This window comes from Argiope bruennichi, chromosome 5 (genome assembly GCF_947563725.1).
Source record: "Argiope bruennichi chromosome 5, qqArgBrue1.1, whole genome shotgun sequence".
Classification (NCBI taxonomy): Eukaryota; Metazoa; Arthropoda; class Arachnida; order Araneae; family Araneidae; genus Argiope; species Argiope bruennichi.
In genome coordinates, this window is record NC_079155.1 from 132,456,089 (window position 1) to 132,480,614 (window position 24,526).

General features: G+C 33.8%; 1 protein-coding gene across 5 annotated transcripts in view; it reads left to right on the plus strand.

Moving 5' to 3' along the window:
• The window catches only part of LOC129969679 (semaphorin-2A-like), an 802,435-nt gene that overhangs the window by 198,248 nt on the left and 579,661 nt on the right, over positions 1–24,526 (plus strand). For 4 of the 5 annotated variants that reach the window (XM_056084340.1, XM_056084339.1, XM_056084343.1 and 1 more), the window contains one exon: positions 16,560–16,597. The exons of the other annotated variant lie outside the window; for it this stretch is intronic. The gene's annotated coding sequence lies outside the window, so the exon portion shown is untranslated. The remainder of the gene's footprint in view (positions 1–16,559; positions 16,598–24,526) is intronic. 5 annotated transcript variants of the gene reach the window in all.

A 24,526-nucleotide genomic window follows, 5' to 3' on the forward strand; every position in this document is an offset into this window, starting at 1 on the left:
CTGCTTCAGATGTTCTACGACGGTGACATCATTGGAAATAAGCCACACACACAATTGAAAACTACAGCGAAAAACTACAAACGTTTCAGACTAGTATTTGTGTATCAGCAGTTATTACAGCTTTGCAATTATTTCATTTCAAACCCTTTATTAAATGGAAAGAAATCTACGACGATGTCCTAAAGTGTTATTTTCAAAATGTCTTAAATGGTCATTATCTAAAACTTCTGAGATATTAGCTGAAATAAAGAGAGAAAACTGTCCGAAAAGATTAGTCGCATTTCTAAGCATGAGACCTACTGTTCGTTTCAGTATTTTGAAAGCGCGGAGAGTTTTAGCATTGGCAAACAATACCTATTGGGTCGATAGCCACTATATTAAAAATGTTTCGAAAGAGTACTCCTTATCAAAAATTTTTGGCGAGCCAATGACCGAGCCGAGGCCTTTCAGTTCGATCACATTATTTCCTCTTAGCTCTGTGTGAGGAGGTGTCACATTGTATTAATAGCGACCCGTCAATTTAACGCATTTCGGACTTGGCGAGCGCGTTTACAAAAACCATATCTATTATTTTCTTTCAGTTGTGTTGGTAACACGAAAAAGTAATCAGAAAGTAAATACTAAATAATATTTGGCAATTTACTACTTCGATAATGTAATTTACTACTTCGATATCGAGATATACTTCGATAATGTCAAACGCCGAAGCAAACAAAAAACAACAACAAAGAGATGTTACTATAAATATCTTGCGTACATACAATACAATAGAATGTGAAAATGCGTACATACAATAGAATGTATTTGCAAAATATGTTCTGAATCACTATAACTGTTCAATTAAACCAATTGATATTATAAGTAAGGAGTATTATTATTGTAATATTTTAAATAAATGAAATAATTTTCATCTGAAAATACACAATTTCTTTTACTCATCGCTTTGGCGGGATGCATTGAAATACATTGAGTGCAACTGAACGAATCCTGTTAGCAAATTCTGAGTAAATATGCTGGATGCTGAATAGACAATATTGAATGAAGTTTGCAGCAACTCATTGATGGCAAAAAGTTCGTTTCTCAAGACTGAACAAAAATCCTGTCGCTTTTTTTTCTTTATTTGTTTCCAAACAGTTTTAAGTTCAGTTGCTTCTTGTTTATAAAGATGGAATTTTGTTATCGATTTTTTTCAATCACTTATAGATTTGAAATTTGGTTTATATATGTATTCTTGCTGAAATATACTCTATTTTATCACTTCTGTAACTTAATTATCTTTCAGTTTTTAAATAAACATAACTTTTGAATCCATCTGGTTATGACTTTGAGTAGCAATGAATGTCCAGATTGAAAAACAAAATATTCTGCTGGAACTACTAATACTCTAATAAAGATGTACTTTCATAAAATGTCTTTAATTAAATTTATTAATGTTTCTGTCCAGAGTCCAGATTTGTGTGCTGCCATCGGGATCAATCATTGTATGCTATTAGTAATGCCTGAGACAGACTGGACACCTGGGGAAAAGCAGGTCAATCAAAATTACCTTCTTTTCAATCATATTATTTGCACAAATTAAATATATCGGGAAAAAAGTTAGAGTGGAGTATTTTTTTTTTTGGCCATTATCCTGTTATTAGTTACATAACCATGGAGATAAAATATGCTTATGCGTCTCGGACATAGAATCATATTCTTTCTTTCTTTTTCTATATATTTGCTTTTTGTCGTTTCTGATTGCCGGATGTTACGTGAACGCCACGTGCTCAGATTGTCCACTAATGAGGAAACGGTTTCCCTCTCATTTTCATTAAAATATGAGGTTAAATAGGACATCCTCACTTCCTTTTCATTCTCGCCAATCGCCACCTTGAAATCTTCAGCGCTTGTTTGGTTTACAGGAAACGAGTGGCAATTAACATTTCAAATGTTACAGCAGAGAACCGGGAAAAAAAAAAAACCTTTCTTCCTTTAACTCGAAATCTCCCACAACATCGCTAGGTTCTGGAGCTGAGTGGGAAAGTAAAGCGGGATGGTGCGGTAGAAAGACGATGATGATGGCCAAAGTTTGATAAAGGCCGAAAACTTGATGCTCATATATGATACTTGTTGAATCGGCGTCTTTATTTGCACATAACAAATAGACAGACACACTTTTTATATTCAGATTTTGTCCGAAACTTGATATAAGAGAAAGAAGATGCATGGTCCTATCTTAAAACCATGTATCTTCTTTTTTATCTTCGTTCTCTTTTTGAATTATTATATTCTCCTAATGGCAGGTATTCCAAACATGGTGCTTGGAAGGAGGCTTAAAATGCTTTGAATCATCAAAACGAGAGGTCGATTCTTTAACAATTCCAATATTTTTCTCTTTCTATAACTTCGTACACCTCTAAAAAGTCCGAAAGAGTCTCAACGAAATCGTAGAAGTATTTTCACGTGCAGCAGAGAATCTCAAATCTGATCGTAAATCACGTCCGCTCCGCCAGTAGAAAAGACAACCCGGGGCGACATAATTTATGGAAGAGCGATCGGTTCTGGCGATATTAAGTTCTAATTTACGAGTTAAACTCCTTCTGGCAGCTCCCCAGAGAGAAAAACGCTGTGTGCACCAGATAGAATAAACGGTTAAGGATAAAGTGAATAAAAGGAATGGCCCTATTTTTATTTTCCTACGCAAATTTAGAGATGTTTTGGTAACGGATGAGTCGCTGATTTACATCCACTTTTTTAGCATAGGATAGTATTTGTTTAGGGTTTCTGTGTGTGTGTGCGAGCGCGTACGGGAGGAGTCTCAATTAAGTGTCTTTATAAGGAAACTGCTCGCTATAGATTTGTGCTTTTCTTACATTTTTACTTTCTCTTATAAAAAACTTGCAACTTTTGGCTTCCTCGCCAAATTTGTATTCTCTCGTACCTGTCTGTTTTCCTATCCACACTCATGAATGAGCAGACAACTCGGCGGATTGTATGTATATAGGTGTATTGCCATAATCGTGTCACAGTTACTCGGTCATAAATAGAAAGGCTGAGTTCACTACAGCATATTCAACAATGGATTACAATCTTATGTACCAAAATTAATATTAATTTAGGGACTGTTCTAAGTACTGGACACTTTTTCAGAAACAGAGAGTCAGATGAGGTAATTAATTAAAAGAGGAACAAAACTTCTTTCCGACGGCGCAGAAATTTGGCGTTCCTCAAAACAATCGCAATCGTGACCATGAACATTGTGGCATTCAACAGAACACATAAGAAAAATCTTGTTTGTGATTATAAAATACCTATTTGTTTCAATAAAAGTGTTTCACTTGTTTTATTCAACTTTGAGATGACATTCCTTTCAGGAATTTTAAAGAACTTATTTATAATTTTAAAATGTATTTGTACAAAAATATTTTGTTATTTTTTTACATTATTGTTTTCATCGCACTGTTCATTTTGGAATTTTATACCATCTGATTTGTTCTTCACAAATTTTTGTTTCTTTATTTATAATTTTGTTATTTATATTTGTTATTTATAATTTTGTTTCCGAAACGGCTAGCTCCTACTTCAAAAGCAGGGCGTTGCAATGGTTTTTTTAAATTCCTCAATGAAACTTCAGCATCTTCTTCTCTGTGACCGAAGAGATTTCAGGTACCCACGCAAAAACACAAAGCAAAATTTGCGACAAATAGTTCTTTTCAACCAATTGCAAGAATCTACCGCCCCTCCACCTGCCTATCCGATACTGAGAGTGAGATGGAAAAGACAAGACTTTCTGTAATGGGACTATCGCTGGTCACTGGTGGTCATCAACATATGCGAAAATGAGAGGATTAGGCTTATTATAAACAAAACAAAAAAATAAATAAATAAAAAAATGTTAAATGGTATGATTCTAAATTGAAAAAGGATACATTCGGAAACGATGTCATTGCAATGAAATAAAATAAGAATCCTTTTATTTCAGAATATAATTATGAGTACCGAGGAACATCTGCTGGGGTCTGAAGAAAATTCACGCAAAAAATTTTACTTTCAGTTTTACACATTTTTATTTAATTTATTTTATGTTACTAAAAATGAAATTTTGTAACATTATGTTTCTCCGATGACAATACATGATTTTAAGTTTTTCGGAACTTTATTTTTAAATTTGCCATAATAATGGAGCCACCTGATAAGGAATATTAGAAAAATTGATTTGAAAACTCCATAATCCTTTTGATAGTAAATTTTGAAATGTAACTAAAAAGTGGAAAATAGGAAAGATAATAATAATAAAGGAATTGAATGAATAATTTACTATTGTATTAAAAAGCAGAACATTTAATTAAACATTTGGAGGTAAAACTTAATTATAAAGCCTCGTGGAATCAAAAAGAAAACTATAAAGAAATTGAACCTCAGGCCATTCATTAAGAAAGAATTATCTTTAACTTTTGTTAAAAATTGAAAATGATAAATATGATTAAAATTGCAAATTATTTAGAGAGTATTTCCATTTTGTTTGAATTTATTGGTATTTTTAAAACACTTTTTAAATTTTATTAGTTTTTTCTATCGAATCCAATTATTGAAGCAGGCGTGTTTATTATTCGCCTTGAAGTTAGCATGATTCTTATCCACAATGGTTAAAATCGGACGTCTCTTTCCATATGATGATCACGCATTTGCATCCCTGGCTAATTTTTCATCTTAACGCAGACTCGTCTCATGCAGCTACTTGTGTCTGCAAACCAGCTGCAAAAAAATAAGCAAGAACTTCCTTTGATGTCTTGTTCCCATTCGCAGTGTTTTCGAAAAGGGCGTGGGAAACAGTGAATCGAACATGTTGCTCCAAGACAATGGATTCGAACATTAGCACCCGCTAATAAAGACAGACGCACCTATAAAAACAGGTGGTGGTATTCGTTCTGGTCAATTGCCCTGCTATCAACCCACTTCGCTTTCTGCTGCAGCTCTTTTGCGAGCTCGTTTTCGGTTCGTAAAGCTAATATCGTGGAGGATCGGGGAGAGGAGGGTGGCGTTGTTCGCACCTGGACGTCTTAATGATTCAGTGGCAGCTTCTTTTCTTTTTCTTTTACTACACCTTTCTGCGTACGGATTTCCTTGGGAAAAAGTTTCTTTACATTAGTGAAGCTGTGATATTTGGAACAGTGGAAGTACCGGATTGAATAAAAATAGAGGGAAATATTTTTTCTCCACCCTCTTGTTTGCAATTTACCTGTGCAATTTGGGCTATTTATTGCTTTTTCATTTGCACCATTTTCCATTTTTTTTAAAATTGGATATCAATTTAATTTTCAAAAACTTCGGTGTTCATGTATTCACTATGACTTATAGTTTTATTTCGTATATTAAACTTAATAAATAAAGCTGTTGGCGCGTTATGTATTTCAGGCGTATTACTGTGGGTCCAAATCATGTAACAATATTATTGTGGAGAATTGCTCCCAATTCAGACTTTTTTTTTTTTGTTGTTGTTTTATTGGGACAACGGGAATGCTCATTGCTTCATTTTTATATATTTATTTATTTATGCTGATGGCAACAAAACCGTTATAGAGACTTCTTTGCCCAGAAACAGATTTGTTCCAGAAACGAGAAAGAGAAATCGAATATGTCGATCTTTGTCCCCTATTCAGCTAGAAATATTAGCCATTTCGGACACATAGGATCAACTAGCTAAAAAGAATTTTCTCAAGCTTAACACGTTCAATAAGCCATTTCCATCCAATTAAATTAAAACTTGAATGAAGGAGTATTTTTTTTTCCCTTCGGAAATCACCGTAGATTTATCTGTCTATGTCGAGATACCTAGCCGAGAATTAAAGTGAAATAATGTTATCAAATACGATTTATTATGTAGTCTTAACAATTCAACGAATCAATTCCTGTCAAATTTTTAATGAAATCTGGCTCCAAGAAGGCTGTCTGTATGCACGACTGGTTTAAACATTTAAGAGGACTTAAGGCAATGCATGTTTCAGCGGCCCTCCACATTTTAATCGATTTTGATTTAATTTTTATTTATCAGCTTTTAATTAATAATGCTCGGATAAAAGGATATAACAAAACATTCCAATCAAATTTATTTTCTTGAAAGTTGAGTTAGTGTCGCGGTTTTTTAAAAAAAATCGAAAATTGGAAAAATTTTGAACACGGTGAAATAAGAAAGAAAAAGAAAATATCTCTCTCAGACAGACAGAAAGAAATATAACAGCCTAATGAATTTTATTATGTGATCTTCCCGCGCAATTGTGGACCTGTGTCGAACTCAATTCACTTTCCTAACGATGCACGAAGGTCATCACTTTATACAAGAACACTATCTCGGAACAGCGGTTAAGACAGCATCACACTATTTTACAATGACTGCCTTTTCCCCCATTTTCTTCTTCTTCTTTTTTTTTTTTTTTTTTTTTTCTAAATGTTATTGGTTTTAACTCTTTTCTAGAAATTTGTTTCAAAAAGTGACTGTGTAAAGGCCATGAACTGTGGTATTTACGGGAAACCACTTCCGTCCTACAGTGCCGACTGTAAATATTTTCTACTGATCATTCGCTCCGTAGTTGAAGAGCGAAAAATAATATTGATATGATGAGCCGTTTGCATGTTCCCCGCTGAGCGAGCTGCCTTCGGATTGCGCCTTCCGATAAAGTGCCAAGATAAAGCGTTTGGGGTTATGTTCGTGGGGCGCCCTGTTGCCACAGGTACAAGGGGCTCGCCGAATGCCTTCCAAGGAAAAAAATGGATTGGCACAGGGAGAGTATTATTTGTGTGATTTTTGTGGAACTTGCTTGCGTGAGTTATTAAGAGGTTTGAGCGTTGGCTGACGAGATAATAAGTTATTTTTGCTACATTGCGCGAGTTAGAGCAGCACGTCTTCTAGAAAATTTCAGCAGACTATTTTAGATATGTCGTTTGAAAGCTGGAAAGCCAGTTTCCGATTTTAATATACGTTATTACAGCCGTGACAAATAAGCAGCTGTATCGAGTTTAGTCTCACATAATCCAACCATTTTTATTTAATTATTCTTGAATAATCATGGTATCGTGTGGAGTATAAATGATTTATTTTAATTACCATATTATGATATAAAGTGAAATATGTTAAAAAAATGTATACTAATTATATTATGTTTCTGTGAAATGGAATGGTGCTTTTGCTTTCCCCGATACTAAGCATTCAAATAAAAATGTCACAATCATCCATTTTCATACATTTTTTTGTATTCTAGAAATAAATACATGAATACACAAAGTTATAAACCATAATAAAATTAAATGATTACATGTCTTTATAAATGCAAAAACTAGAACTTTTTGCTGGAACGAAAACTGAGCTGAACTATGAAAAAATAATACCAAATTATTATATTCTCCATTATTGTCACGTAATAAAGAAAAACAAATTTTGGCCAATAAAAAATTTGAAACTCTAAAGGCCTAACTCTAAGGCCTGAAACCAGCAAAAACTGAAACCTAGAAAAATGGGCTCTAGAAATATGACTTTCCAGAATAAGAATTTTTTTCTGAACACTTGTGAGAGAGGCGATTTTGAATTTCGTTAGATTAATGCAATATCTGAAGTTTAGGAGAAACCAGGATATTGCTGCAGTTACTTGCTCGTTTGCCAAATAAAAACTCTTTAACTCAACTAATTAAAATATTACGGCAAAGCTTTTTTGCGAGGAAGACAAATTACTGTCCAACTCTTCGCATTTAGAAGAAAAGACAAAGAAAACTTTAGAAGATAAATCTTTAACGTTGGACAAAAAAATTAGAAAAAGCAGTTCACTCGAAAACAAGAGCCTTACATCGTAAGACTGCTAGATTGACCAAGGTAAGGAAACAAGAATTACAGTTATTTGACTAATCTAATCATCAAATATTATTAAACTGCCCGAGGCTGTGAAAAAAAAATTCTTGCAACATCAGTTGAAGCTAAACGGCAATTTCTGCTGTCTGGCTATTCATAACTTAACTAAGAATGGCTGAATGATGGAAAAAAAAAGAAGATTGCTTATGTTTTTTTTTAAATCACATTTTAAAAGTGAATAACAAATATGTTTATTAGTCAGTGTATAAGGAATATAAATTTTGAAAAATTTGAATATCTTTATCTTGTGTAATTATTATTTATAAAAATAACTATTTTTTAAAATGGTTTCTAATTTTGATGCATTTTCTGGAATTTCGAAAGTGTTTATTTTGTTGCCATAAAGAAAGAAAGAGCAATAAATAAATAAAAATAATAATAAATAAATAAATAAAACCCTCATCTTCACATGCTTTTTCATACAATTAAATTAACGAAAGGAATAATTTCAGGCGTTATATTGATACTGATGGACAAACTGACTGATTGAAATGATAGCGAAATTACATTTGAACAAAAGAATGAAGAATATGGTAGCCATATTCATAATCAAAATAAGTGCTGAACAAAATTCATATTGACATAAAAAAGAACTTAAATCTACATAATTCGCTTTTTATTTCACCTTTTAAAAAGACTTTAAAAGATTCCATTTTTCATAGCAAAATGGGACTATGTTTTTAACCATTCTTTTTAGATTCTAGCCTGTTTTAATTTTCCTGTTATACTCTTTTAACTACTCAATCATAAACCTGGAACTACTCTTCAAAGGGGGGGGGGGTGTTTTCTTCTCTTCTGTTGCTTTACTTGAAACGAGTTGCAGAACATTTCGTAAGGCGAACATTACCCAACAGCACTCTAAAAGCCGAATGGACGACCTTAATGCTCCGATAAGGCTCAGGTTTTCAGGCAGGCTTCTTAAACCTTGTTTAGGGCTGTCATGAGGGTGTTAATAGGTCCGAAGAGCATCATTCAAGCTCAGGGAAATTCAGAAAATCCCGAGAGTTCCTTTTCTTTGTTTCCATTATCGGAACTCCGCATTTTCTTGAAGGCAGAGGAAGTTCCTTGCAAATTTCTGTCTTTGCAAACCATCTTTCTTGTTAATTAGTTTTTTTGAGATATATATGAAAAGAAAATTGTGATTTTAAGAAGTAAATTGCTATTTAAAGACTAAATCGTCACTTTCTGAATCCTTTGAACTAAGAGCAATATTTCCTTTTTTTAAAATTATTTATCGGTAATATATGTCACGTTAAACGTAAAATTTAGGCTTTCTTTCAATGAATTTTTTTTTATCGATTATTCACATCAAAGCAGTATCGTCATTATCATTAATATGTATTAACAGCAATAGAATAATTTTAAAATGCTGCACAATCTTCTGAATTTCTAAATCATTGCCAATTCGATGTTTTAGTTGAGGCGAGTTAATGTAATGAATATGAGAAATTTCTTAGTTGATTTTCTTTTAAAATTGGATATTGGCGGATCAAGGACTCAATAACAATAATAATAATAATATCAAAGGTCCCTTTCAAATCCCATGATGGATAAATTCAAAGTTACATTCAAGACTCGAGCTGCATCAGAATGGGTCGTTAATGCATATAGTTCCTGATGCTCACCGAAAATCTGTCATCAGATAAGGTTTTGCACGTTAATGTGTCTAATGGACACTTTTTGGTGTAATGTGAAAACTGAATAGACTTTAACACTGACTCAGATCACATTCTACGTAGTGAAGTTAAGAAAACGTAGAAAGTCACGAGCGACTGCGGTATGTGCAAGTCTCGCCTGGCCCAAACTCCGTATTCGAATGGCTTTCCTGCACTATATGGTTCAGCGAACAACTTGAAATATTATATATAATAAAATTTCTGCTGGATTTATTTCTAAGAAGGGCTGTAACAAGGCAATTTATTGCAAAGAACTTTCTGGTACTCGAGGACAATAAGTTTGAGGAATATTTTATATTTCATCTTATGAACCGCTATTTGCCGAGTTTGACATGCCATTAGAATGCGTGCCAAAACGGAAGGAAGCTGTCCAATTTGAAGCTAAAACTCGAAATGACTCTTTCCATTCACTTGTTCCATTTTATTCAGGCAGAGCGATTTTGTCAACAGAATCGATGGTAAACTGAATACGAGGAAACAAATGGCGTGTCGTCCGGATAGAAAGAAACAGGATTTACACCATTCACAAACCAACGTTGATTAAGACGCAGATCCGATGGGTATTCTTCACCAGACAGATGTTGCGAGGCTTTTGTAGTAACACACACTCTCGCAGTGAAGACTTTAAATTAAGAAAAGGAGAAAAAATCGGCTGCTGCAGATATAGAACCCACGAGCAACTTTCACTAAAAAGTTTTTGCGCCATTTCCCCCACCTCCGGTTTAATCCCCTTTGTGTCTCCTCTCCACCAACAACAAAGCGGTCCACCCCCTACTCTCCTCCTCTCTCTTTTTTTTATTAAAAATCCTCAAAATGAACAACCCGCCCCGGGACAAGAAATCTTTCGCAACCACCAAGTTTAAAGAATTAATATGGTGGGGGTTGGAAAGTGAAAAGCCTGCTCTTTGTAATGATCCCCGCAATGTAGTCCCCCCCCCCGGAATTTCGATTTAGAACTTTCTCTCGACTTGCAATAATAGGGGGCGAAAGCTGCTGGCCAAACGAAATAAGTTCCGAAGATGCAGTTGGTGTGAAAAGCGAAATATCCTTTGTAACGGTTCTCCCCTATATCCAGTTGGCCCTCTTTTCTTTTCTGCATAGATTGTATTTTGTTTCCCTTTACTTCGATATGTCTGTGTTTCTGTGGAGGAAGGAATTATTTGATCCCTGGGATCAAAAGAAACCGCATGCGCTAGAGCAGACAAGAAATCTTCGTTGTGGTTCCGGATGGAGTAGTCTTGCCGATCTGTCATTTCCTTGCAATTTCGAAAAAAGATGTCATGATATAATAAATTTAAATAATAACTTCATTTTGCTATCGACGTTTCTCTGTTTTAAAATAACTCTCCTCTCTCTTTTTAATAATCTCGCAATGAAATTTCAAATCTATTATTAATAGAAATAAAAAAAAAATCGTTTAACACGTTCATCATGTATTTGTCCTACGAATTTATTTATCTTGTGTCTAAATCAATGGCGTAAGTAGAAGGTCTGGATGATTAGGATGAGGTCCTCGAGAAATTAAACTAATCTCTATCACTATTTTTTTAATTCAAATTTTTGAGATGCTTAATTTTTTTTATAATACTGTTTGCTGGTTTTAAGGGGCCTTATAATTTAGAAGTGACGAAGAAGTCATTCAATATTTCTTTGTATTTTTATTTGCTTCGACATGTATTTTGGAAGTTGATATTGCCTTGAAACTCGTTTAAAGTTAATCATCTCGAGCTTCTATTTCATCAAAGGTGAATTTACCGTTCAGGTTCATTTGCAAGTATTTAGCAGTATCTAAGTATTTTGAAATCGTATCATCTCTGATCGGAATCCTGGACTCGTACATTTGGAACGTCTATAGTTAATTTGTTATAGTTGCATTTAAAGGGACATTCATGCGTTTCTATCACAGCAAAATCTTTACTTTCAGAACGAAGTAAAATGCTAGAATTTTCACTGTTTACCCTTTTATAATGCATTGAAATTAGAATACAGGATACTTCTTCGACATCATTCTTCATTAGTAATAATAAATGTTTATAATTTATTAGTAATAAACCTGTGATAATCAATACACCATGCAGAAGTAGCTTTACTATTGGACAACCCTAAGCGGACGCCTAGGGGTACCACAAAAATGACATTTCTACGTCAATCCAATTAACATTTCTACGTCAGATTTCCATCTATCGCATAGAATTGACTCTTGCATTGTTTATTTCGCTTTGCTGTATTATGTCACGTGCTAATAAATAGTACTGAAATTTCTTTTCTCTTGGGTTTTGTTCAATTCAAATGTAGTTTTATTTTTTTTAAATCTAATTTCTTTTATATTAAATTTTTGGTAAAGCATTCGGGTATGCATTGGCAAGATGTGCACATTCATATATCTGCCAGGGTACCCTTGCACTGATCCAGAAGCTGCACACTCCTTCTCAGCAACAGTCCCTTTATTCTTGCTACTACGTTTAACGGTGGCGCGGTGGTCGGCTGTACACAAGAAGTTCCTTTATTCTTCCTTTCCAAATTTCACTCAGTATACTTCCTACCTGATGCACTAAACATTGGGCCACATTCCCTTGAGTAGGAGGTACATATTTTAAAGGCACGCCTTCTATCTACAGCGGGAGTCCATTCAAAAGCGCAACACTCATGCACTATTTCATCCCTGCAGAAGGGGTGGGAGGAGCCGAACATTTCTTTCAATTTGCAGCCGCCCCCCCGCGGAACAACGGCTTAAGATATTCACTCGAAACAGCAGATGCTTCAATCCATTCTTGAGCAAAAAAAGAGTCCCCAAAAATATAAAAATAGGAGGAGAGGAAGATGCTCCAACAAGCGGACGTAAAAAGCCCCAGATAAGAGAAGAAAGCTCAACCCTTCGGAGAATATATTGCATAATAGCCACTTGAAGCGAGCCCCGGCCTGCGAAATGGATAACACACAATTCCCCGCTCGCTGCACTTTTTGATAACTACCCAACACAAAATACCTCTGTAGGAAATTTTATTATTTCTCAACTCCGCTTCTTCATCTTCGGGTTATTTGTCTTGCAGATAAATCTGGAGTGTGCATAAACTTCTGGAGGGGGGGGGGGGACTTCCCTTTGGATGGAAAATTTGTAAAGTAAACTTCAAAGTTAGAATGGCCATCGGTTCTTCTGAATCGAAAAAAGCGTTTGGTTAGGTTGAGTAGAAGAAGTGAAGTGTTTTTCTTTGGCACCGGTTTGAAAAATGAAGCGCTTCTATCGGGCAAATAAAGTTTCCATTCGCTCCTTTTTAAAAGGTTCTGCTTATGTTTAATCTTCTCATTTGTGTTTTACTGACATATTCCGCTGCGAATGGCGTTGCGTTTTGCGATGTCTGGAAATGTATTTTAAATTTTGTATTCATCTTTAAATGAATTGAATTCATATTTTTTATAGTTTTTTTTTATATTTCTTTATTTAGCATAATCTGAAACAATATTGATATAATAATAATTTCGCGAAAAATATTTTAACCAGTGTTAATGAAATCGAATGAAGCCTAAAGCCAGGTCACGATCACGATATTTCCAATTATACGATGGAATTTGAATCCTAACTAAATTTATATATCTTCGCCGACAGATAGATTTAAATTAGAAAAATCAGTATTTAACATAGATTTAGATGCTGAAGGGATAATTTTAAACTAAATACCAGTCTTTGAAGAAAAGTCCCATTTCAACTGTGTTTTTATTCTCTTGGATTTTAAAATGTTTTCGCTGCACAAGACGCTGCTGGCGATGAGCACTTGTCTTCATTTTAATTTAGTTATAAGCTTTGAAAACCATAAAATTCCTTTCTCTGTCAACACATAAGATACACTGCACAACAAACTAAATCCGTATATAAATATTTTATATACTCATGATTTTATATATTTATATAAAATCATTCTTATAAAGAGAAAAAGAGAGCTCATATATGTAAATGAGTAAAATATTTTTGAGTCAGGAATTGAATGAATGCAATGAATATTTTTAATAAAGAGTTTAAACATTTGTTTAATAACATTGATATAGATCATGAGACATTTGTTTAGTGATCTATATCAACTAGATTTGTTCTGTTTTTCATCGATCATCGATTTCCAGGAACGAGTCGAAACTGAGCTTATCTAACAGCGGTTATTTTTATTCTCGGTGTCCATTAAGCTTTCCGTTTGACACTTATTTCTATCACCTAAATTTCTTTCGCATCTTTTTTCCTTTGATTAAATGAAACTGGCATGGGTTGCCCTTTTCAAAATAAAACGAAGTTAAAAATTCAAAGTGTTTTTTTTCTGTCTTCGGCGCGACTCTGCTTCAAAAATTATGTTTACTCTCGCACACGCACGCACACCGACAGTTCTGTAAGGTGATTTCATTTTAAACGTTTTCGCATTCGAGAAGAATCATCAAAAAGTCCCACCTCCAAATGTTTCAAACTTCCGGAAAATCCATTTTTAGAATTTTGTCCAGCTAGGATCATGTTAGTTCCAAATGCAACGAGCTAGAAGAATGAAATTTGCTGTATTTTCTTTACTTCAAATTTATGGATTTCTATTGAATTTTGAAATCCTTCAGCAAAATAAATGTCCACGTGCGTGCAGATTCACTAACTCAGTGATCTTAAATAAATGAGAATTACAGTACGGTTTTGTAACAGCAATTGTAAAACGGTAACAAATTTTAGATCAAACCTATGTACTGTTCCCAATGATAAAGTTATAATAGAGAAAATTGCATTCTTTAAATATCACATCAAAATTTTAGTTTAAATCAACAAAAGAGTGTTTTTAGGCTGGCGTTCTTTAGATAAATTATATGATGGATATTACGCATAAAATGCAATATTTAATGCAGTGAAGCCTGAAAAACGGAGCCAAAAACGTTTTCACGCTACATATTTTCGCTGTTAATTGTGTAGAAAGCCCTTAATTGCATCTAGGCATGCTTAAAATTAGGGCTTGGAGACAGAGGAGTAGGAGAGGGTAGTACCTCGGAGCGCTGCAAAAGGAAAATATATTATATAATTATCCGAAATCGAAATGTCATACTTGTGCGTAGTGTGTGTGTGTGGGGGGGGGGGAGTGAAGTCGAAAATGTAGTGAGGAGTTATGTACCAACCACAAAAAACACTTCTTTTTATGATAGCCAATTCAATTCTCAGTGAAGGAAAGCAATGAAGCTATGGAAAGAATGAATTAAATTCCATATCATGTTCACTTCTCCTCTACGGAAGTATATAGTGACCTTCGTGAATGGTTCTACGAGTATGTAGAAGTCTGATTACCAGTAGCTACTTCTTCATTAGTAGTTTATCGATATTTAGACACAACCATTATTTAGAACTGGTTAATAAGCTGGTCAGCAATTTTTTTATGTATTAAAATGTAACATATACGCTCTGTCCACCCCAAAATGAGATCAAATGTGAAATGATTTATTCCGAAATAAACGATTTCCCTTTCTTAGAATGGTGATTTAAAGCCACATTTTAATTGCGCATCTTTCTCCTTTTAATAAAATTATACCTCTTTCTCCTCTGAGAAATATTGTGCTCCGCACCGGCGGTTCCAAGCCTGGTTTTGCGGAGCGTGTAATGAAAGCTATATTTCATGGAAACCTTTTATGAGTCATACCGGGGTTTAGAGTTGATGCTCGGGTCTTTTTAAATAATCTACGAGCTGAAGGAGGTGAGTTTTATGAAGGCAGAGGAAAACTCATACATGTTATTGAAAAAGATTTGTGGTTGGTGTGCCAGCCCTAGGATGGGGTGAGGGAGGATTTTCAGCTGAGTTGATACGAAAGTACTATAGCACCACCTAGGGAATGTTTAAGTTTAAAAACTGGTTCTAAGAGAAGATACGATCGAAACGACTTGCTGCTAGATCGAGAATTTATAGATTTTTATATGCACATTAGTTTGCTAGATTCGATTCTGAAATTTCTCTAAATCAGATAATTTTTTTTTCTTTGAAATTTTCTTGTCTCTCTGTCTTTGAACGCGATGATTGAAAAAAAAAAAAAAGAGCTAGTCGCATGACATTCGGCACGTGGTCCTTACATGAAAATTATAAATTTCTATAAAATTTCTTTATTCGCTTTAAGCGGATGAAATTTAGCAGGTGGTTTTATCAGAAGACTCATACATTTTGATCCAATCCATCATTGAATGAATCCCTTATCAGTGTATAATCGCGCGCATATGAAAGAGAGGTATTAAAAACCCAAAAACGTACATAAATGAAACCTGCTATGTGGCATTGCCTTCAAAATTGAAAATCTAGGTTCAATTTTGATACCAATTCAATGAAAGCAAAATTTCCAAACTGCATATTTCGAAGCTCAAAGTACGCAACATTCTTTCGTTTTTAGAAAATTCGAGGCGAAAACACACCTGCTGATCAATATCATTTTCATGCCGCCATCTCAAATCTCAGTACAATATTTCGCATTAATATTAACTAAAAACTTCTTTCGGTTTTTCTTCACGTCTGAACTACTTATAACTATAGAAAAAAAAAATGTTCTTTCAGGTGGTTGTTATACATTCCAAGCGTCTGCAGAGAAAAGCGAACCACTAAATATGCGAGACGCCAGGGCTGTGCCTAATTATGAGTTTATGAAGAAAAGAATGATTACTTTCTTAGAAAAGTTTAATATTGCTGACATCTCTAAAGGCATTACATAAATAAATATAATACCATTTGTGACTAGAATAACGAATTCGTCTTTCAAAAAATATCAATTAATTTCTTTGTTTCTGAAAAAGACGAGCACATTTAATCATTGGCGTAATACAGAGCTTAAAACCCCCAATAGAAGGAAGGTATTTTTCGGCATCTCGCGAGGAATTGCGTCCATCTATAAATTTATTAGCAGTTTATACATGTATCGGCAATCCTATACTGTTTAAGATTCATTAACAATAGGTGATAAAAAAAAGTGTAAAGACGCGATAACAAAAGTTCTCCTTTTCTCATTTTTGTCCTTTTATTTTTCAGGTGGCAATTCCCACATCTCGGCGGGAAAATTTTTAGAGGTAAAATTTCTAATTTTCTAATTAGTTTTATGCGGCCATTGTTAATGTAAACTATTTTTACGCTTCTTCTCGTAATTGTAATGATTCCAGAGAGATCTAATTAAGATAATGTGGAAAAAAAAAAAAGCGTGAGTGTTCATTATCGGGATCGCGCACATTTTATCGGTACTTTTTCGCGTCTGTGAATCTGGCAACGAGGCGGATCTTTAATGGTTCGGAAAGAAAATTAACTCCGCATGGAATGGCAACAACGCTTTGAATCCATTTCGCCATTTTTATGGTGATGGTTTTCAACTTTCGGTATCGAAACTAATCGAGTGATAAAAGTCGAATGCAAGCGTCGTTTGGATTTCAGCATTTTCGTCGGGGGTTCCGGTTAAATACAGCAAAATTCAAAAGGGGACCTTTTTTTTTTTAAATATATATATATATATATATATATTTGACTCAAATTTTGGTCGATTCTTGTATACCTTTGTTTCGTATTGACTGCATTCCTTTTGATTTTTGTCGACGAAAATGCTATTTAGACCGAATCCATTTCTAAATGAAACGTGGTAAAGGTTACATACTGTTAAAAAGAATTCTTTTTCGTAGCAATAATAATAATAATAATAATTTTTGTTTATCTGTTGCTGCATTCTTGTTTCGAGATCTTATAAAATTAAAAGTATTTTAACTGTGATATTTTGATGAATCTCCACATTTGAGACCGTTGAAAACAGCATTTCTGGAATTGCGTCTGGTAGACGGATAACTAACTGTAAGAAGCAATAAGGTAGAAAATATGAAATTGGGTATATGATCTTTTCATCATATTTCTTGTGGAACATGTTCTGCATAGCAAGAAACAACAAATATTGTTGGAACTGTACCTGTAGAACAAGAATCACCAGTGGTAATCAGATTCGGAAGAAAAAAGAAAGCATGGTACGTGGTTTAGACTTAGACACCATCTGACGTATGCAAAGTGTCATCGTGGTTGAAGTCGGTCAAGTAGAAAATTTGTGACACAATAAAATGTTTTGCTTTCTGTTGTTATTGGTTGGTTGTTGTCTTCCTAATCTGCCCACCGCTGGTGATTTTCGTGCTACATGTGCACTATCCCAACGCTATTTATTTATTTGCTAACAATTTATGGACAAGCCACGTACACTCATAGCGCGGCACAAAAACAGAAGCAAGTAAAACAGGGAGAAACTAATTATCCCTGGTCTTATATACCATTAGATTTTGATATGGATTTCTCTACACGCGTCGCAAGTCAAGGAATCTTTTAGAAGAATTTGTTTCCATCAGCAATATTTTATCCCTTCACTCGGAGCGTGGGAACCGCTGATTAAAGCAAAGATTTACAAAGCTTCAGTTGAATAAGAGAATATTTTACAATGACTTTGATATGGGCTGAATTAAGCTAAAAAATTAGGAAATAACTTAATTTAAATTAGATTTTAAAATATAATTACACACACACACACACATATATATACAGGGTGTTGCCAAATTCAACCGATGAATTCAGAGGGGTGATACACCATACAACACGGGGTCTCAAACGTCGTTTAAGAGGTGAAAATCGCAAATATATAGGGAGTCGGAGGACTGTTGGAAACTGTAAAAAATTAATAAAAAAATAACGAATGGTGTTTCAACTACGATTTTTTTTAATTGAAAGCACAATCTTAAAAGTTTTTTTTTTTTTTTTTTCATGCTAGTAACATGCGGATTTGATGATGTAGGGAGTCGTAAATGACTGAAAACGAAAAAATAGTTTAGAACCCATATTTGCAAAAATATTAAAACTGGAAGAAAAATAAAAGCTTGAAAACGTAAGGAACATTATATTCTGTAATTTGATATAAGCTTGTAGTGTTAGAACTACGGAGTTTTAAAGATATTCACCAAAAACTAAAATGGGAACCAGAAAACATCGCTTCAACATCAGTACCGATGTTTGCAGAAAGCGTTGTCAAATTCGAAAGACAAATTCAGATCAAGGATAGTAAGCACTAAGTTTGATGAAAGATCACCAGAAAACATAGGATCGCAGGTAACATTTTTCAAGGAATATGGCAAATCGGGTGTTGTTGTCACGCTGGATGCTTGATGCCACACAGGAAGATGCACACTTTTCTGCTACAGTTTCATTCTCAGATGAAACTTGCTTTACGGGAGAAGGTTTTCAACACGCACAATACGAATATTTGGTCATTCGACATCTGTTTTTGCGATTTTCACTGAATAAATGTTTTTGTATTCCTTCTCTCGGAGCGTGAGAAAGTGCATATTTAAGCATTTTTACAGCGCTTCTGTCGAATTAATTAAATAAAAATGGTTTAATCGAGGCAGGAAATAAGAGGACATTAAGATAAAACTTTGGAAATTAATTAGGGTTAAAATTAGATTTAAAAATATAATTGCACACACACACACACACACACACACACACACACATGATACATTTATAATTATTTTACAATCCCCTAAATTGAATCGTTTATTTAATACTTTACTCCTGTTATTTCTTTTGGATTTCAAATTTTGCTATTTTTTTGTTATTCGAAATTAAATAAAGATATTTTAAAAATACAGGAATCTGTTTTTTATTTATCCAAGTGTATAAGTGTATGAAAGTATACAAAATTGAAATCGTTCTCATTAACGGTGTAACTATAGAGTTACAGTACTGGTAATATGCTCGGGGTGCATGGTCATAAGAGTATTCCGACACGCTTTGTTACAGTTACATACGTAGAGAGACGCCGGTACTATCCTAATCTCCAAGATTGAAAAATGGTCCATTCTAAACATTTGCTGGAGGCTGTATAATTTCTGTAACATAAATATTTTTCTACTGCATATTGAATTTAATAATTAAACGTAAATAGGATTCATTATATTTTGACAATATTTCCAAACCACGAAATGTTCTGAAGACCCTCCTGCCACATTGGGCGAATCATGCCGGCGATTTCCATCGCTTTTGGTAGTTTCATTTTTGAAAAACATTTTTCATAAATAAGAGCAGCCATTTTTTACTGTAACATCATCAAAACTTTCATAGAAGCAGACGAACTTGTTTGAGACACGAGGGAAGAAAATCGAATGTGACTTCAGAATTTGCCATTCTCGATTGTGAAATTGGCAACTTCACACAGATCTTAAAAGGAAAATTAACTTATTAGCTTTTGAGCTGAATTTCCCGACATTTGATTAAATCCATTTCTCAGTTTACTATAATGCTCTCTTATTTCCTGATCCAATTGCCCCTTTTTTATTTCATTACTGCTACATGAGCTTTAAAATTGCTGAAATCGACAAGTTCCCACTCTGCGAGTGAAGGGATAAAAATGTCAGTCTAAACAAATTCTTTTACAATATACCTATTTTCCCCTTACCTGAATCGGCAAATGTAAAGAAATTCCTATCAGAATCTCATAGTGTATAATCACCGGAAAAATATTTCTGTGTTTCTTTTCTCTTCTTTCTCTTGTGTTGTGATGTCGATTGACATACCTCGTCGCTTCTTGCTTGTACATAAATGATGCCTCCCAGGATGGAATAAAAGCGAAGTTTTAAAATTACAAAAATGTCTCTCTCTTTGGCCACGATTCTGCTTCAAAAGTATGTGTTTACATTATATCTATACTTATAATAAAGCTCAATGTGTGTGTGTGTGTGTGTGTGTTGGCGCTCTACTGGCCAGACCGTTTGACATACAGCTACCACATTTGGTACATGTATACCTTGGAGGTTGGGAATGTGCGCCTGGGGTTTCTTTTTTCGAATTTTTAATTAGAAATTTAATTATTAATTAAAAACTAACTTTCCCGCCAAAAAAATCTTCCATTTCCCCCACCGCCAACTTTTCCGCCAAAAAAATCTTCCATTATCTCCAGCGCCAAACGAGAAAGGCTTCAGTTTTTTTTCTCCCAACAGTAATGAGGCTAGGGTTAAAATTTTTTGGCGGATTATTTCAATCGGTTCTGTTTATTTTCTTAATGTTTGATGCATTTAAAATTAAACATTGTTAATGAATCAATCTTCCAGATTCATTCTGAAGTACTTTTGAATTAAAATAAAACAGAATAAAGGAAATTAAAAATTTCTAATCCGCATAGCGTTACCCCAACTGGCGTAGAAAAAATCACGTATTTACGTTACGTAACCGGCGAAGAAAATTCACTCATGCGCATTCTGTTCTGATTGTTGCCATGACAACGTTATCAATGGATGATTTAAATTATTTTTGGGTTAGTTGCATGCTTTTGTAAGTAAATTGTATTTATGTTAGTTATATATTTTTTGTATATGCTTATAGTTTTAAGTACATCGTTTTTTAAGCAGTTTTTTTAAAACCTGTTTTCAACCGTTTATTTTAAACGATTCGTTTTATTTTCTTAGTGTTTGATGCATTTAAATTTAAACATTGTTAATTAATCGATCTGCTCATAATGAATCTAAGAAAATTTTGTTGACCAACTCTTGAGATATTACATAAATTTAAAAAGATATTCTTTAGTGCCCATAAAGTTTAAACGCTGAGTGACTCTATTTTCAGTAATCAGATTATAAAAAATTGCTTTGTTTCAGTAAAAAATATTATTATATTAATTGAAGATAAATTCTTTCCACTTTAATTTAAAGCATAAATTCTACGGGTGCTAACAGAAAATGAGAGAGATACATATTACGTTATGACTGAAGGCCTTTATAATATTATGAATGAATTATATGATAATCAATATTTGAAGTTTTAAAATATTTTGATGAAGAAGCTATTAAAGTAGAAATTGCATAAAATATTTAATTATTAAAATTTTAACGAACATTAAGATTGGCGAACCGGCTGGTCGCCAAAGGCGGCTAGTATATGTATAAAACCATTAAATAAATTAATTTCACTCAGAAGATGTACAAGAATTTTTCCAAATATGTAAGCTAGTTAAGCTATATGTAAGCTAGTTTTCTCAGTAATGGTGGCATACATAGCAATTCAGTACAAAAGCTTTCAGAATTTCTCTCAAGAAGATTAACTTTTATTTCGTTCTTTTTATCTCTGGCCAAATTCTAAGCGATATGTCTTTGTTAGGAAACTTTCTTCCACAGTCCTCTCTTTTAAAGAGCGTGAGAGCCTTTTCCCTCTGGCTTTTAATTTCGACAACGGTTTTGCGCTTGATTCATTGAGCCTCGGAGTCACGTGAAAACAAACTCGGGTGATCGAATGTCGGCTGAGTAGAACATGCTCAACACCAATTATCCTTGACTTGCCTAAAAGGATTCGTTTTCATTCTCCGGGTCGAAGGTATTCCATTTCTGGAGGCATGCGCGCGTAGGTGATGACTGCCTTGTTCCATGCCACTTCTCGTTGATGAATGTCGGCTTCAAAAACTTTGTTCTGCGTAACTGTTGCCGACGGGATCATTGGTATTCATTACTTCGGATCTATTATGATAATTTGCGCTACTGTCTCTTTTGTCTTCGACGCCATTTTTCATCGGCTCTGGAAGGGTTGAACAATCAACGAGATTTTGACCTAGGTTTTATATATATATATATATATATATATATATATATATATATATATATATATATATATATATATATATATATATATATATATATATATATATATATATATATATATATATATATATATATATATATATATATATTATTTATTTATTTAGCAATAAAGGGGAAACAAATTACTAAATATTTAGACGCATTTAGATTTGTTTGTTTTTGAATGTAATTAATGTCCGTTGACGAATGATTTTAATTGTTCTCCTTAATTTTAAAGTGTGTATTATCACCTAACTTATTCTTAGATTTTGCACTGTTGAATTAAACTCGTTCTTTTAAAGTTATCAGTTATTTTTTGATAAATAAAATTTTTATGCCTTGCATTAACTCATAACGATTATTATGCTAAAATCTTGTCGATAAATCCTAAAGGAAGGAGCCACCTTGAACATTTCTGCTTACTTACTGTAACTGAAGTACTTACTGAAAGGTGAATATTGTGCAACTGAATGTCACAAATTCCGGTTGGGGTTTCAAGTCTTTTTATTATAATTTGAACCTGTTTTCTTAAAATAGCACTCCCTTTTGAAATAAAATGATCAACATTTTCAGCATTAGCTCCTAAGATTTTAGATTTCGCTTCCGGATTGAAAAGTGTCCCGAATTGTTATGAAAAATCCCAGATTACTTATTTCTTCCGCATAGGGTATCACGGGCACAATGTCCTGCGGTAAACATTAACTGGAAATTGAATTAATTAAAAGAAGCACATTATCTTGTTGGATATTGAACACTTATCACGATGCTTCCCCATCATGAAATATGACATGGACCCGTTTTACCTATTCATTTCATTCATGTCACACTTTGAGGAAAAAAAGGAACAGCCAGTATCGAAAACCTCATGAAAAATGATAGAAGTGTAATAGCATTCATTTTCTAAATAATTCTTTTGACGAGAATTAATTGGCATTGTTGCTGATGATTATGGCGCTTGTCATAGACTGCAGACAAACTCAACGATTTTGAGCCTAGTTTTAGCGCCTTTTGTTTCAGTAGCGTCATCTGAGGCCAGGAGTGGTCTTAGCTACTCATGCATCATGGCCCTTTTCACGGGGCGGAATTCTTTCCTACATCTTAGTGACGTATCCGCAGATCGTAATTTAGACCAGAAATAGAGAACGAACACTTATGATCCAGTACCCCCAGTGGTGCTGTCTCGACTTGGAGGACTTCGTGGCTAAGACAGGCTTATACGTGTACCAGCCGCCACACACACGGAGAGTCTTCAACTGGAGTGGTTCGAGCTCGCAGCCCTACGGATGCGAATCCAGCGTCTTACCAACCCGGCTGTCCCGGCCTACATGAGTTGTTTTGGAAATTGTATGGTAGAGTTTAGTTTTTACAATATAAAGATGAAGAGTAATATTTAATACCCTACAAGATAATGCGCTTATTTTAATTAATTCAATTTCCAGTTAATATTTAACATGAGACATTTTGCCGTGATGCCCCAATAGGAAAGAAGTTGGCAATCCGGGATTTTTCTTAAAATTTCGCGACACTTTTCAATCCGGAAACGAGATCTGAAAGTTTTTGAGCTAATTCTGAAACCTTTGATAATTTTATTTAAAACGAAGTGCCATTCCAAGAGATCAAAGTATAATAAAAAGAGTTGAGATACGAAATGGGATTTGTGACATTCAGTTGCATAGTAGTCATCCTTCAATTAATTATTTTAATTAATTCAATTATATTTAGCCTGGAACTTTGCGTCGTGATATCCCATTACGAAGGAATTGGGCAATACCATGCTCTGATGAATTTTTTTTTTCTGTGCTTGTGGAACGGATTCTAGAAAATACATGTTTTTTAAGATAACGCAGATAATACTAACGAAATACTACTTACCAATAATACTTACTTAATAAAATATGCATACTAAATACAGTACGAAAAGTGAAGCTGAAATTCTGATCACTCTTCATAAGATTTATTTTAATTTCATCATTTGATAATTTTAGATAGTTTCAATTAGATCATTTGATGATTTGGTAAACTAATTTTTCAGGAAATATAGCTATATCATGGATTAGTACTGTCTTTCAAATCTCACTCGTTCACTGCAAACAATGTTAAAATAAACGAAATATGAACTTATTTGCTTACAAATTTTGAAAATTTGATAGCATTTTTACTTTGTAGATTTCATAATATTTACTGTCGATCGATACTAAGAATGTGTGGATTATTTATCAAAATTTCACCAAATAACAATCGAAACTGCTCAAATCTATTTTTTATTTTTCAACATGGCTTGTAAATCTAAAAGAACGAGTTTCATCAAGATCCAGTTTCTTCAGGAAATATAGTTGGAATGAATTATGTATCTTTCATTATATA